We start from the raw sequence: 15,600 nt of genomic DNA, 5'->3' as shown, positions 1-15,600 counted from the left end.
CCAATTTATTTGAGCATGAGCTTTCGTGAGCTACAGCTCACTTCATCGGATGCATACCGTGGAAACTGCAGCAGACTTTATATATACACAGAGAATATGAACCAATACCTCCTCCCACCCCACTGTCCTGCTGGTAATAGCTTATCTAAAGTGATCAATCAAACTCAATCACTTTAGATAAGCTATTACCAGCAGGACAGTGGGGTGGGAGGAGGTATTGGTTCATATTCTCTGTGTATATATAAAGTCTGCTGCAGTTTCCACGGTATGCATCCGATGAAGTGAGCTGTAGCTCACGAAAGCTCATCCTCAAATAAATTGGTTAGTCTCTAAGGTGCCACAAGTACTCCTTTTCTTTTTGCGAATACAGACTAACACGGCTGTTACTCTGAAACATCTCATTTGAGTGAGCATTTGGGGGGCGGGGGATGGGACTCAAGTTACATCAACACTTGAGTTTTTATTGCTGGAGTTAACTTTGAAGGGAAGACAAGTTTCCTGAATACAACCGGTACAAAGGATGTCATTTCATTCACAAGAAAGAATAGTGCACCAAAACTGGCCTAAATCCTACCCTCATTTACTTCTGTGTACCTTCACTGGCTTCACTGTAAGGGCAGCTTTAGAAATATAACAAAAAAGAAAAAATATTATATGATGTTAGTTTATTGCTGTGGTTCTCAATCTTTACTGACTTGTCATGCGTACCCGCAAGTTACACTTCACTTAAACTACTTCCTTATAAAATCAGACATTAAAAAGACACAAATGTCACAGCACACTGTTGCTGAAAAATTGCTTAGTCTCATTTTTACCATGTAATTATAAAATCAATTGGAATATAAATATTGTACTGACATTTCAGTGGATAGTATACAGAGCAGTATAAACAAGTCATTGTATGAAAATTTAGTTTGTACTGACTTTGCTGGTGCATTTTATGTAGCCTGTTGTAAAACTAGGCAACTGTCTAGATGAGTTGATGTGCACCCCGCCCACCGGAACACTTCTGCGTACCCACAGGGGTATGTGTACCACTGGTTGAGAGTGCCTGATTGACTGCATCTAAGCTTAATGTGGGTCCAATCCCATTCCCACTGGAGATCACGGGAAGATTTCCCATTCTCATGAACTGGGGAAACACTGGACCATATACGGATATCTATAGTAGAATGCAGTGGCTTATTTTATCTGCAGCCAACGGTTCACATACAAATTGAGTGCATGAAGGAAGTTCTGTAATGAGATGGACAGGCAATTATTAGATAATTGCTTTGAGAAGAATAGTCTTGCAGATAAAGCCCTGGCCTAGCAGTCTAGAGATCTGAGTTCAATACCGGTTTCTTCCACAAGCTCCTTGTGTGGCTGTGGGCAAGTAGATTAATTACTCCATGTAGTTTGTGATCTATCAAAATGAGGATACTAATTCTTCCATGTTTCCCTCTCTTTACCTTCTTAAGCTCTTCAGGAGAGGGATTGGTCCTTACTATGTGTGTACAACTTACAGGCCCTGTAGTGTTTTTGTAAAATACCACCCCCTTCCCCACACACAAATTGTTTGAGGTCTCTAATATATTCACAATTAAAATACCAGATGTTTCATTTGTACTACAGCTGCAAATTAGAATTTTTCCCCCTTTTTTGTGAATTTCTTTCTAAAAATGTTATTTCTCCCCAAAACAAGTCAAATTATTTATTTTTACAATCTGGATGTCTTAATTTACTTCTGCTTGGAACATTTCAGTATTGACACTTTCAAAATTTGCCAGTTACAGTTGATTCCACCCCTAACCCTCTCCACAGATCTCATTTCTGTGAGTTATAGGCTATTTAAAAGAGCTCAGTGAGGTGTGAAGATCAGGATATGAGCCATACAAATTTTACATTATTGAAGTAAGATGTTAAACATTTAAATCAATTGATGTAAGGGCCAGATGTTCGATCTTTCAATGGGTTATAATAGGGAAAGTCATTGGGTCAAGTCTCTGTAGGAATTTGAGTGGGACTGGAAAATACACTCCAGTCTCCTTAATCATTTACGCTTCTGTTTTAGAACTGGGAACTCTCTCTTCTGCAGGTATAATTTGTGATGAGTTTGCTAAATCTTGGTATCTTTCTTGTTATCTGACCACATCCTGCTGCTGATGGAATTATTTATTGATAAGAACATACTTTGCATTAGTGAAAATTCCATCTGGGGAGTTAAATTAAACTCAGTAAATGGCTATATCAAGTATAAAAACTTTCTCTTTAAATGGAGATTGTGACACAATTTAAGTGCAAACACAAAATACAAAAGTTTCTCTTTCGATTTGATTGAAGAACTGCCTCTGTGCAAGTGATCAATGCTGACATGAATAGCAAGATGACATGATAAATGAGAATTCCATTGAAATACATATTTGCTTACAAACAAATGAGAAGATAGTGACCTCTCTAAGATCAGAATTTGAGCCTGTAACAGAGCTGGGAATAGAAGTTAGGGGACAGTGGTGTAAAATTGTCATAGATCCACTGACCTATGACAATTAACACTGGCTCAGCATCTGCCATAATGAATCCTAATGTCCTGTTCTAGAATATACTCAGTTCTAGGACTAGAACCTGGAGTCCTTACTCCTAGACCCCTGCTATGACCATTAGAACCTGCAACTTTATCCCCATTTCTTTGGTCAAAGTGCTCTGTTCTCTCATCTCTGAGCTGAGCGCCCCCTACTCTCATGACTATTCCCAAATTGAGCCAGAGATTTAAAACACACAGAAAGGGGCAGAATAAACTGAGAATTGTCTTCGGGAGAATAAGATGAAAGAAAGTTGCAAAGGCTTCCCCTTTCTCCTCTTAGAGCTGTTCTGTTACAGTCCCGTATGCTCTCAGCAGTAATGTTCACTGCTCACCCAAAGGTAGAGATTAATGGGACTTTTATTTGATACCCAGTTACCTGTCAAATGGCAATGCTCCTTTCCTTCCTTTATGCCTTGTTTCATATTAGTAGCAATGGAGCACTGTACTGTAAAATCAGAAGTCCCAAAATGCAAGTGGTCACAAATATGAAATATGATTCCGCCACCGCTACCATCCCATTCTCTGCAGAGTGCCACCAATAAGTTTTGAATTAGCTGGAGAACGTTAAAATGCTGCTATTGATCACTTCTCTCCCAGGAATAACTCGGGCTGTTTCTGGCAAAGAAATGCCTTCTCTCTCCAGGGCTGTGAGACGTGCTTCTGTGGAAATGAAAGCCCTGTACACGTCACATACAAAGCTCACCAGGATGCCTGTGAGCCACAGCATCTAAATGAGTTATCTTTAATAGCAGGACAGAGTGGGGCATCCATGTACACCCTGATTGGTTCTAGCAATGGGAGAAACAGGAATCTAATCTGGGACCATTTTCTGGAAGATGTGGGAACCTTTCCTTCCTCCCCACTACATCTTGCTTCCTGGACAGGAAGGATGGTCCAGGACTTAGGGTGCTAGCTGGGGAGTTGGAAGACGTGAGTTCAGTTTCCTCCTCTGAGACTTTGGGCAAGTCACTGCAGGTACATCTACACTTCAGGCAGGGTATAGACTATAGATGCTGCATGCCCACTAGCATGGGTATAAATAACAGTGTAGATGACGAGGCACGGCTTAGGGGGAGTAGAGTGGAATAGCCTGAACCCCAGGATATATCCCCTACACAGTTCTCTATGGGCCCAAGCAGAGCCTTCTACATCTACACTGCTGCTTCTGGCAGTGTAGTGTCCCACTGCCGGAGCCTTTCCCAGCCCCAGGGAAAGTCTCTGGCAGCAGGGAAAGTCTCTGGCAGCAGGGGAGCGGTCGGGAAAGGTTCTGCCACCAGCCCCTTTCACCGCTGCCTGTAGCTACACATCGCAGTGGCAGGTGTAGACACAGCTTTGCCTTTCAGGCTGACTGCCTGGACACCTGCGCTCTGCCTGCTGCCATAAGCATCAACAAGGCCTCAGTCTCTGTGCCTCAGTTTCCCATCTATAAAGTAGAGATAATGGTATTCCCCTTGGTCACAGAGGCGAGGTGCTCCAGGCTACCATAACGACGGCCACACAAATTCCCGAGAGAGAGAGTGCGTGTGCATTCCTCTGTTGTAGAGAAGTAAATAAAGTCCCATGTTGCCGTTGGTGGGATTTCGGGAATAGATCCCTAGCTGCTGAAAATCAGCACAAGTTCCACTGAATTCAATAGAGGAAAAAACTTCACTATTGTAGGGGGTGGAGCAACTCCAATTAACACCAGCTGAGGACTTGGCTCCTGGCATTTTCCACTAATGGAAAGTGGCATGTGAACATTGATGGAGAGAAAATGGGCTTCTTTATTCCAAGCTGGGGTAGAACAGAGGCGACGTTGAGTGGGAAATGTATTGGACAGTTTGCCACAATCTTCATTTTGCAATAAAATATTTTTCAAATGTGCAGGAGTGACATAGTAAACTATTTCCAAAAGGAAGGTTTTTAACATGCGTCAGAGAAGAGGGCTCCGTGCCCTACTCTCCTTCCCTGATGAGACATTGCAATCAAAAGGCATTAGAGGTAGAAACTTGAAAAACTATGTAATTTGGCAAGTGAAAAATATTAATTTCCCTTTCTTGTTTATGCATTATGTCAGAAGAGTTTGTACACCTGAGTTAGCAAGAATGAGCTATAGTACGAGCCTATAAATTACACTTCCCACAATCGTGTGCTCAGCATGTAGCGATTACTTCTTTAATCATCCTCTTTCTGTTCTGAGTGGTGGCTGTTGTGCCCTGGTGTCTGGGAGCTACAGTATTGTTTGTGCTACCTGTAAATCTCTTTACTGTTCGTAAATGGCACCCCTGACACTGCACAGGTGAATCAATTCTTTCCCTTTGTGTTTTTTTTCCCCTACTCTTCCTTTTTCTCTGCCTCTCTCCCCCCATCACACCCCCTGGCCCATATATGGAACATGAACTGTCCCTTGTGCTGAATAGCATTGGAACATATGGTTTATGTTTTGCAAGAGGTCAGACTAGATCAGTGGTCCCCAAACTGTGGGGCGTGCCCCTCTAGGGGGGCACAGTGGAGCCTGGGCCAGCCCCGACAGGGAACAGGGAGAGAGCGAGCACCACCCTGCCCCCAGTTCTGCTTCATCCCTGGATCTGGCCCCATCCATGACTCTGCGTCTGGCTGGGGGGTAGACAAGGAAAAGTTTGGGCACCACTGAACTTAATGTTCACCATGGTCCCTTGTGGCCTTACAATCTATGAATTCACTAGAAAATTATTACCTTTCCATAGGATGTTTGGTAGTGTAAGAGACCTCCTCTAGCTTCATAGAAACTTATTTCGCTCCTGTAACATTTTCTAGGTTAATTTAAAAATAAATAAATAAACGAGGCTGTAGACAAGTTTTCATTCTCTGTTAAGCTCCATAGGGTTTTAGAATGATTTCTATAAACCTCTACTGGCTTCATCCCAATTAAATTCTCTGGGCCCAATTCTCCATTCTCCTGCACCTTGTGTGGTCATTTATACCACTCAAAAACCTTGCTGTTGTGGCTTGTTAGCTTTTCCTACCCATTTTGCTTTGGTGCAAATGATGACAAGGTGCCAGGGCAATGGTGAATTGGACTCCATAGCACAATCATGTTAGAGTTAGAGGCACACTTTCAAGCACCAGTAATTAGACTTCATTCAGACTTGCAGGTGCATGGCGGTGTATACTGCTTTCCCCATGCACCCAAGCCACAACTGTACCCTAGGGGGTGGTGGCAGCCATACCTCATTTCCCCTCCCTGCAGGTTTTGCTAGGGGAGGGCAGGTGACTTAGGATGGAGGAGGAGGGCAGAGCTTGGGTGCTGGTTTGGCTTTGTCATCCTCATTGGAATTTGCACTGGATGCTGAAAACCCCTTCCCTCAACAATCTGTATTCACATTCACTCCTGCCCCTGTTCCTGGGGCACATCTCACTGGTCAAGCATGGGACTCTTCCAACTTCCCTGTTTACAGTAAATGAAGTATGTTTGTTCCTTCCCACTCTTAATTTTTCCGAGGATTCTGCAGGCCTTAGCGATTAAATCATCTTAATTAAAACCCACTTTACCCCTTTAGAACTTGTGCTAAATATAAAAGGAAGAAACAAAAGAAATATTCACTGACGAAAAGCTGTAATGAACCCATGTCAGGAGCTTGATACAAACTGGAAGTTTAAATAAAGACAATGGTGTATATGAGTTAAAGAAGTGAGTCATCCTGTTTATCATGGAATTTAATAGCTGCTATTGGAGTGTGTCCAAAACTTCCTGTTATATAAAAATAGGGTTCTGTCTGCGGTTACCCCAGTGGGAGTAACCCTGTGCTGGTTAGGTGTTCCACCAGGAAGAGTTGTTTGAAGCTAGGGGATTTGGTGCTGCGGACACTTGTGTGAAGTGTCTTTCCTTTTCACCTGCATGTGGTTCATAACTAAGGCGCAGAAGCACTTAAAGTAAGACTCTTTGGGAACACATGCACCTCGCACACAATTTTTCATCCTACGTGAGTGGCAGCTGAAGCGCTGAATTGGACCAGGATTGCTCAGAAGCTTTGGAAGGTTCTTGCTAAATCCTGGGCTGAGTTTCAAGCTCCCAAAGGAACAGGAAACTAGTCTGTGTTTTTTGCTGGGCTTGGGACTTGGTAATGATGTTTTCACAGCTCCTTTGCCATATCTTACTTCTATGGCCTCTGGGCTGATTTTGTATGGCAGTTCTTGTGCTTCTAGATAAATTTCCTTTGCAACCATTGAAATCTACTGAGAGAATGTGTATATTGGTGTTGTATGCAGGTAGAGCTGGATTTAAAGGGGTTGATTTGCAGAAGTCTTGAGCACCTGCACCTTCAACTGAAATCAATGGGAGCTTAGAGTGCTCAGCACTGTTGATGATCAGTACCTCAGGTCCTGATACTGCAACTGGCTCAGCCCAGACAGACTCTGAGCTTACCCAGAGCCTTCCTGACTTCAACAGGACTCCATATGTGTAGAACCGGGTATAGGATCAGGGCCTTGGTGTGAAATAGAAGGCTACCCTTGTGACAAAGTTGTGTGTCATTTAATAGGGATGGCATCCTCAAAGTTCTATGGCAATGGAGAAGGGTTCTGTAGAATTTACTCTAAAATGTATAGCGTTTAATAGATAATGATAACCTTAAATGAACCATCCCAGAGACTGTAATAGGAAATTGTATCCTTTTAAAAGAATGCTATAGGATGTTTCAAAAACCCTGTGGCAAGGATATCGGTTCTCATTCAATTCCACAGGACTTGTCCATAAAGGTACCTGCCATAGAGAGCTTTAGCTCCTACTGCAGGCTGAGGGCTGGAGTGGTTACAGTTAATTTAAACTGATCAGTAAACGTTGGTAAAACCAATTTTACTGTACACACAAACGGGCAAAACATTTCCATCAAAATATTCTGAATTTACAGATAAGCAAAATAAGAAAAAAATCTGCTTGATCATTTGTTAGGGTTTTTAAGGGTATTTAATTTGTATGGTTGGACCCGCTGTTGGCAGTTTTGTTTTAATGGTTATAAAGCTTTAACTTTTTGACTCTCCGCATCCGTCGTTCAATAATCATTGTCCAAACACCCCCTATTATTTGACCATTTCATAATCTCCTGCAACTGTGAAAATTTAAATTGATAAACAAGTTTAACAATAAACATTGATATTATCCAAAGAAATTATTTAAAAAAATCAAATTTTGCCACGCCTACTTAGAACTGTAACGCATGTTGTATTCCACATTTTTAGCTGAATTCTCCCTGTAGGGTAATTAGCTGGTGAGTGAGCAAGTCCTTCACCTAGTAAAGGGAACAGATGGTACTGATGATCTTTAATAGGCAGTCACCGAAATCAAAGTAATGAAGCAGCTGCACGTTTTCACACTGGAGCAGCTGAAAGCAGAATCTTTATCAGTTCTGATGCTCACTGTGTAGCCGGGGGGGACACTGCTTTCTTCTCGTCGTTGGTTTCCTGGGTCGCAGGCAGAAAAGGAGTTGCCATGTTTAGAATTTTCCAAGACATCTTTGACAGCTGAGGGTGTTAGAGTTGCTTGGGCTTTTACCATGATCAGCGCCTGCAAGGGCTATAGGCATGATTAGCAGGGAGTCTTCAGATCACAAAGAGGCCTGCATGATACCTGGTCCATTGAGAAAGGGCCCAGGGGGAAACCCCATAGGAAAAAAACAAGGTGTAACTTAATCAAAAAAACTCGGGAAGAACTATAAATGAGAGAAACCTTAGAGTTAAAATGAGGAGACCCGTGAGAGATGGAAGTGTGTTGAATTTAGAGAGACTCTTGCTGTAACATGCGGATCCAGATTTCAGAACCCACGCAGTGAGGGAGAGGTGCTGATGGTGCTACCAGCTGAGTCCCCGGTCCTTCACACTTTCTGTCCCCTCCGCCTGGGCTTGGGGGCGAGGCAGGACCACTCTGGCAGCTCTACACCAGTGGGAGAACCTCTTTCCCCAAGTCACTTCCAGAGTGGTGTAAAGGGGCTATTACACAACCCAGAACTGACCCCGGGAGCTGCAAGGCATCTGGAATCATAGAGGCCGAGACTAGGCTGCTGGTTTTTTATGCCCCTTGGTCCTCTCTGAACTAATGACTGATGGCACCTATGTTCATGTAAGCTAACCAGCTGGTTTTAAAATTTCTGACATTTTAGCTTAAATGCCTGAGTGTTACTGGCTGGCACCTGCTAAACTTCCCTGGGAAGTTCTAACTTTCATGCTTGAAACGCTAATGAGAGTTGTTTGGAATTTGTTCCTCTGTCACTCCCTGCCTACATTTACTCATTCTTTGTCATAAAATAGGACTCCAGCACTGAGGAAACCAAAAGCCCCTTTCCACGGCCTACTTGAACATAAGTGGTTGATCTTAGAAAGCTGTTGTTAGGAGTGAGGGTTTGAAGTTTAACCCCTTTCAGTCTCCTATGGAGTTTTCATAATCTCTCCCTGAATTGCAGAATAACAAGAGTACAATTTAAACTGCAGACAAAATAACTGGAAATCACACACTGTCACAGCCGCTGAAGAGAGAGCTATAAATATACCCTGATTGAACACAGTAGGCAAAGATGAGAGTGAGGATAGCGTACTAGACAGTGCATTATCTCTGCCATCTGTTTTCTGCTAACACCCATTTATACAAGAAACCAACACTTGAAAATATTGGATGGGAATAATTGTTCCTTTGGAATAATTTTCCATTGGATTCAATTAACCATTAATTTAGTACAAGTCCTATTAAAACTTTGCAACTGACACTCTTGCTGAGATTTTCCAAGTTTAGTGAGTGCCACGTTTATAAGCAATGGGTTGGGATATTATAGGAAACGGCTTGTAATTTCACCTAAAATTCAAACTTCAACCAAAACAAAATTTTGGAGATTATAAAATGTTGGGTTAATTTGTTGGCTTAAAACACTCCAATTTTATGTTCTGTGCTTCTATTCAGCCATTGCCATTGACTTCAGAGGATAGAATTGCTTGCATCACCTTGAGGCTTTAGTTTCTCTCTCCACTCTAGACTGGAAGCCTAAGGCTGAAATAAAAAGGAGACTGTTTGTTCTCTAAGCCTTTCTGGGAAACAGAAGAAGAAAAAATCTCAAGAGAAAATCCAGTCTTTCAAGATTTTCCCTATGTTTTGCATTCTGACATGATTTTTTAAAAAAGCGTTTGGATCAGTATCTAAATTCTTGGTCCTTATCCAATCCACACTTTTTTTTTTCAAATTGCACTGACTTGTTCAGACGGTCAAACAGAGGATTTGTCGTCTAATTTTTCAAAGGAAAATGTTAGTTATTTAGGCTCTCTAGTACCAGAAGGAAGAATTTTTCCACCCAAGAACTGAAAAAAGGCATCACTTGCCTTCTTCTGAAACATCATCTCCATAATGAATCTGACCCGCTGTTCATTGGACTGTTAGAGGGATTTTCCTCACTTGAAAGCAGTTCAAATGGAGATTAGGGGTTGGTAATGAATCTATTAAAAGAAGACATGGAGGGTTGCTTCTACTCCAGATCGCACTGTTTCCATTTCTTTCCCATCTCCAGCTGGCAACTGCCTGGCATATTGGCATAATTCACCCATTGTTACTTACCCAAAGCTCACACAAGGTTCTCTGAAACTTATACAGAACCTGGCCTGGATTTGTTGCTTGCAGGGAAAACCCAAACCAGGACAGATTCACTGTTAGGTAATTAGAGACTCGTGAAACTTCCCTATTTGCTGTTTCCTGTAGCTCTGAGACCTGTGGCTTCTCTCCTCTAGGAATTTCACAAATAAAATTGCTTCTCAAAGACATGGGAACCAAAGCTTTCTATAGCAGCTGTAGCTCATGAAAGCTTATGCTCAAATAAATGTGTTAAGGTGCCACAAGTCCTCCTTTTCTTTTTGCGGATACAGGCTAACACAGCTGCTACTCTGAAACCTGAAATATAGCAGTTTGGTATCTCTGTGATGCTACAACAATAGCCAGACATTCACATTTCTAAATCCTGACTCAGGGACTGAACGCTGTTTCATCTCTTTGACACACTAGACAGACGGGAGTTTAATTATTAGAACCCTTGATGAAGTGGAAAACAAAGGGCCAGTTTTGTAGAAGAGGCGTTAAATTTCATTAAAGGAATGTTTTGCAAAAGGACAATGCAGCCATTTCTGTCCTTTTGCTAACTGGGCCTGCTTTGTTAGCAGATATATCTTAAAAAGATACCTGCATGCATCACGTCTTCAAACATAAAATATCCCCAAATGGTTCCTTTATTACTACAGCATCTGTTAACTCTAGAAAGGGAAAATATAGCGGAGCACAGAACAGTGCACAGCAACAAGCCAATGAGGGCTAATTAGCTCAGTGAGCATGTTTTAAATTGCTAAACATAAGTATATTTACTTTCTTGTTTGTCCCTAAGTGTTAGCACTACTTCGATTTTTTTTTTACTGCAATTATGTGATTCCCTGGTGGCACTGGCTTAGAAACTGGCCTCTCTTAGCTGAAAGTGATTTTGAAGTTGAGAATAATTTTGATGTTTGTAAATGGGAATTGTAAATGCAGTTTTTTAAAAAAAAAATCTTTACCCTTAGGGTTCAGTTACTATGGTGATGGGCACAGAATAAGAATCTAGGCATTTTGTGGATCACATCTCTCCTACATCATGAGGGTTCACATAAACCCAATGTAATTTTTTATCCTAATTCAAGTAATTAGTTATGCTCATATCTATCTTATAAATGCCTAATCTCTTTGTTATGGATCCTGCTAAACTCATGGCCTCCACCATACCTTGTGGCAGTGAGTTCCACAGATTTATAATGTGTTGTGCAAAAGACGTGAATCTGTGGCTCAAGTGTTGCTAAGTACTTCACACCTGAGCTTTCTTCTAAGTGGCTTCTTGGGTTTATCCTAAAACATAAAGGTCAGTAGATACCATGCTCAGTAAAAACTGAAAATGTAAAACATTTGGAGCTAAGAGATTTGAGTTGTTTCCAGACTCCCACTTCCACTGTTAATCTGAAGTTCATTCTGATATTTATTTTCTTTCAGTTACTATTTTTTTGCAGTTAGTTAAATTGAGAGATTGAAATATGGTATACATCACATCCTGAAACTTACTTAATTGTGTTAAGATTCCTGCACCAACAAATGAAACCCTAAGGGTTCCTCCTCCACGAAAACTGCTATCAGGGTTAGAATTCAAACAGAAAAATAAAATTCCATATCAACAATGTATTGGAAAGCTACACAATCTGTTTCAATGATCCATTTGTGACAGGATCCCAGAGTACAACCAAGAACTCTGGGACTACTGTGCTCCCTTAGCCTCGGCTGGAGAGTTATCTCACCTAACGCTGTGCAGTGACCAGAAGCAAAACCCCGTCAGGTGCTGTGATTGCTCAGCCATCAGCATGTGGAGCCACACACCCAGCTAAATTGCATGAGTGCTCTCTCAGCCACTCATGAATCACACAGAGAGAGACACCAGCCAATCACCCCAGCCTTGCACTCCAGAAATATACCATCTTACACTGCTCAAGACTCTTGGACAGTACAAGCTCGTTAATTAGTTTGCCACTTCTTCAAAGGAAAGTGGACATGCACCCTCAGCCTTTGTAACCTGAGCTGAGACTCCCCAAGTACTTCAACCAAACACACTATTTTAGGTAAATAGAAAACAGATTTATTAACTATAGAAAGATAGATTTTAAGTGATCATAAGTAGCAGTCACAGAGATCAAAGTTGGTTACCTAAAATATACAAATAAAAGCACATTCTAAATTCTAACATTAACGGCAAGATTTGAATGAAATAGTCTCTTGCCCCAACAGATGTTACGTGCAGCTCACAGTTCCTCAGTACACAGACTGGACTCCCTCCCAGCCTGGGACCAGTCTCTCTAGTTCAAAGTCTTTGTCTTCCAGATGATGATCTGGGTGTTTGAGATAAGAGGAAGGGAGAGAGGCCAAGTGGTGATGTCACTGTCCTTCTTTTATACTTACTTTCAGGTGCTGAAAAGATCCTGGCTATGATGTGGGGGTTAGGCAGCCCTCGTTTCCTGGGAAATTTCTGGGAGAGTGGATTCTTTTGATGGGCCATTAACGCCTGTTTGGCCAGTGATAACTGCTCTTTTGTCCCTACTGAAAGGCTGGCTGGGGGCGTCTCCCAACTTCACAACATATTTCAGTAGCATATATAGCAATATTTCGTAACTTAACATGCAATGATAGTACATACAATCCAACAGGATATTAAGATTCAGCAGATAAAGACTTTAAAAATGAAACCTCACAAGGCATGCATTGTACAAAACATCATAATCGTATGACAGTGGTGACTATGGGGACTCCACAGTACTCCTTTGAGGTACAGAGTTACACCATTTTGTTCCAAAATTCTGTGCACACGCACTATGTGCTCTCCAAATTAGGGGCTAAGTGAATAGATAGGAACAGGTTTTAAAGTGAATCAGTAAGCAGTTTAACATCATTTTATAATTCGCATGTCATTTAACGTTGTTGCTGATTATTATTTATTATGTATTAACTAAATTGCCTGTTTGCAGGCTAGAGGATTCCAATCTCCAGTCCTGACATACTGGTATTTTACACTAGTGCTACACTTCACTTAACAATAAATAATAATGGATAAGCTAACTTTAAAAAATGGTTACACTGCACTGCCAACAAACGGAAAAGGTGGCTACTTGCTACCCAGAGACCTTTCTCACCGACTATTCATCCACTGGTGTCAAGGTGCAATGGGCTGTTAAGAGCCTTCTGGAAGAGAGCACACATTAATACAAAGTGTCATCGAATGCAAGGCACTGCTGTCATCTCTTATTGAAAGAGAGGTGAAATATGAAGCCATGTCATGTTCCAGTTTTTGTCCTTTAACCTAAAGCGCTGAGGTATGGCTCCTTTTGGGATAACTTAGCTGGCATCTCTTCATATGAGCAGTTGGGATTTTCTCTCATGCAGTTGTTTTGCTATTTCATCCCTTTCTCTGTGTAATAATTACTGAATGTGCTGGAACATCTCCATTCTAAGAGACACATATGCAATATCAGCTGCTGTTTGCAGAAAGCCCTTAGAGGTGACGCTCCCAACACAAACTGATGAAAGGGAAGATTTTGCAAGTCCCCCACCTCACAAGGGTGTCGAGGAAAAATGTGTTAAAGATTGCAAGGTGCTCAAATACTATGGTGATTGGGGCTGTATAAGTACCTAAGACAGACAGGAACTGCACTTTGATGTCCAGCCAGGTTCCATTTATAGTTTAGAGGGTTAGTTCTTGCCTGGATATTTTGAATAAAATGCAGAAGTCATCTCCACAGGCAGAAAGGTATCACACTGCAATGGAAAAGCCATGCAGGCTAGGGCATCTAGGGATATTTTGCCACTGGCCTAATTTGTAAATTATAGTCACAGACGTGTGCATTTTGTAGAGCTGGTCAGGAAACCTGTTTTAAAAAAAAATTCTTTGAAAATGATCAGGAGTTGGCTGAAAAAATAAAAACGCAAATACACCCGCCCCCTCAAAAAAAAACAAAAAAAACAACCCCAAAACCAGGTTTTTTGTAAGCAAACTTAAACTCTTTCAGTTTTGCCAGAAAAACAAAATGTTTGGGAAGGGGTCAGGAAAACCCAAACTTTCTGAGGAAATTGGAAGGTATTTTGCAAAAATGTCCATTTGGTCTAAAAGCCCCTGTCCAAAAAATAATTCTGATTCAAAATTTCCAGCCAGTTGTAGTATTTTGGCAGATGAGCACTCCTAGAGGACGAAATTCACTCAGCACAAGGCTTCTGCACCACTTCCATCACCGAGGGCTTCAGTGAGCAGGCATATTTTCTCAACAGTTCTGGCTGGGGTAGCTCTGAAAAGCACTGTGGGGTCCTCAGCAGCCCTGACTCATGAACTCGGTGACTCATTGGGTTCTACCTGGTGCTGCTCTGAATGCTCTGAGTCCCATGCCAGCTCTCAGTGCACATTGACTAACCATCCTCATTTCTTTTAATGCTTATTCTTCTGCTGTGTCATCTCCTTTGTCTCTTATTGAGATTTCTATTTGGGTCTCGTTATGCCTTTTCATGAAGGGGATCTTTGCTCTTGATCAGTCATGCAGGAGTGTTTGTGTGCACCTGCATAACAGCTCTTGAATTTATAACAACGTGCAGCTGCAAACAGCAGCTACAATTGCTCTCCTAAGCATACAAAGAAGGAAAATGCCAGGTTTGGGGTTTGGAGCTTGGTGTCTCTCAAAGAACATTTCTCATGGACATTTTAGTATCAGGACCCTGATTGCTAATAGTTACACCTCACTTACACTTTAATAATGAGTGAGATTTTTCAGGATAAATGGTTAGGTGTCATGATAGATGGACTTATCTCCTAATGGAGAAGTAGTGTATTTATTTGAAAAAAATCATCTACAGTTACAGACGCAAACATACTTCTACCCAGCTCTGATTCTAGCTTTGTCTGCCTTGTGTACCCCATCCTCCCTGGACCTTGATACAGAAAATAGAGGCATCTAGTGACTGAGTCATATACTTAAAGTAAACACACAATTACAGAGGGAAGACTCAGATGCAGATCTTAGCAGTCTGACGAAACGAGTTCATCTGCTACTTTTTAATATCTTGGATAAATTGATGCTGTTCAAATCCCACTCCTTAGTTAATGAGGCAGAGGAGATTACCCCAAACCGAGGAGACACCCAGGGAGTTTTCTATGAAGAAGCCTGAAAGTGAGGGAGGCTTTGTATAAAGCACTTTAAAGTTGCTTTTATTTGTTAGCAACAGCTTCTAGCAAGATGAATAATTTGGGAGTGAAGAATATATTTTGAGACAGAGCAGGAGCCCTTGATCTGAAACTAATTTGTTATCAAAAAGTTAGATTTATAAGTTGCATTTTATTCTGAGCAGTATAATGGAATGTAAATATATATATACTGGGTCTCATTCTCCTCTGTTTTACGCTGCTGTCATGTCATTGAGCTCAGAGGAGTAACACTGACAAAGCCGATGTGGAAAAACAGGTCCCCCATATTTTCATGCTAATAATCGGTTAACATATAGCGGTGGTCCC

This window comes from Lepidochelys olivacea (assembly GCF_965140295.1).
Source record: "Lepidochelys olivacea isolate rLepOli2 genome assembly, chromosome: 21".
Taxonomy (NCBI): domain Eukaryota; kingdom Metazoa; phylum Chordata; order Testudines; family Cheloniidae; genus Lepidochelys; species Lepidochelys olivacea.
Note: the sequence above shows the minus strand (reverse complement) of the source record.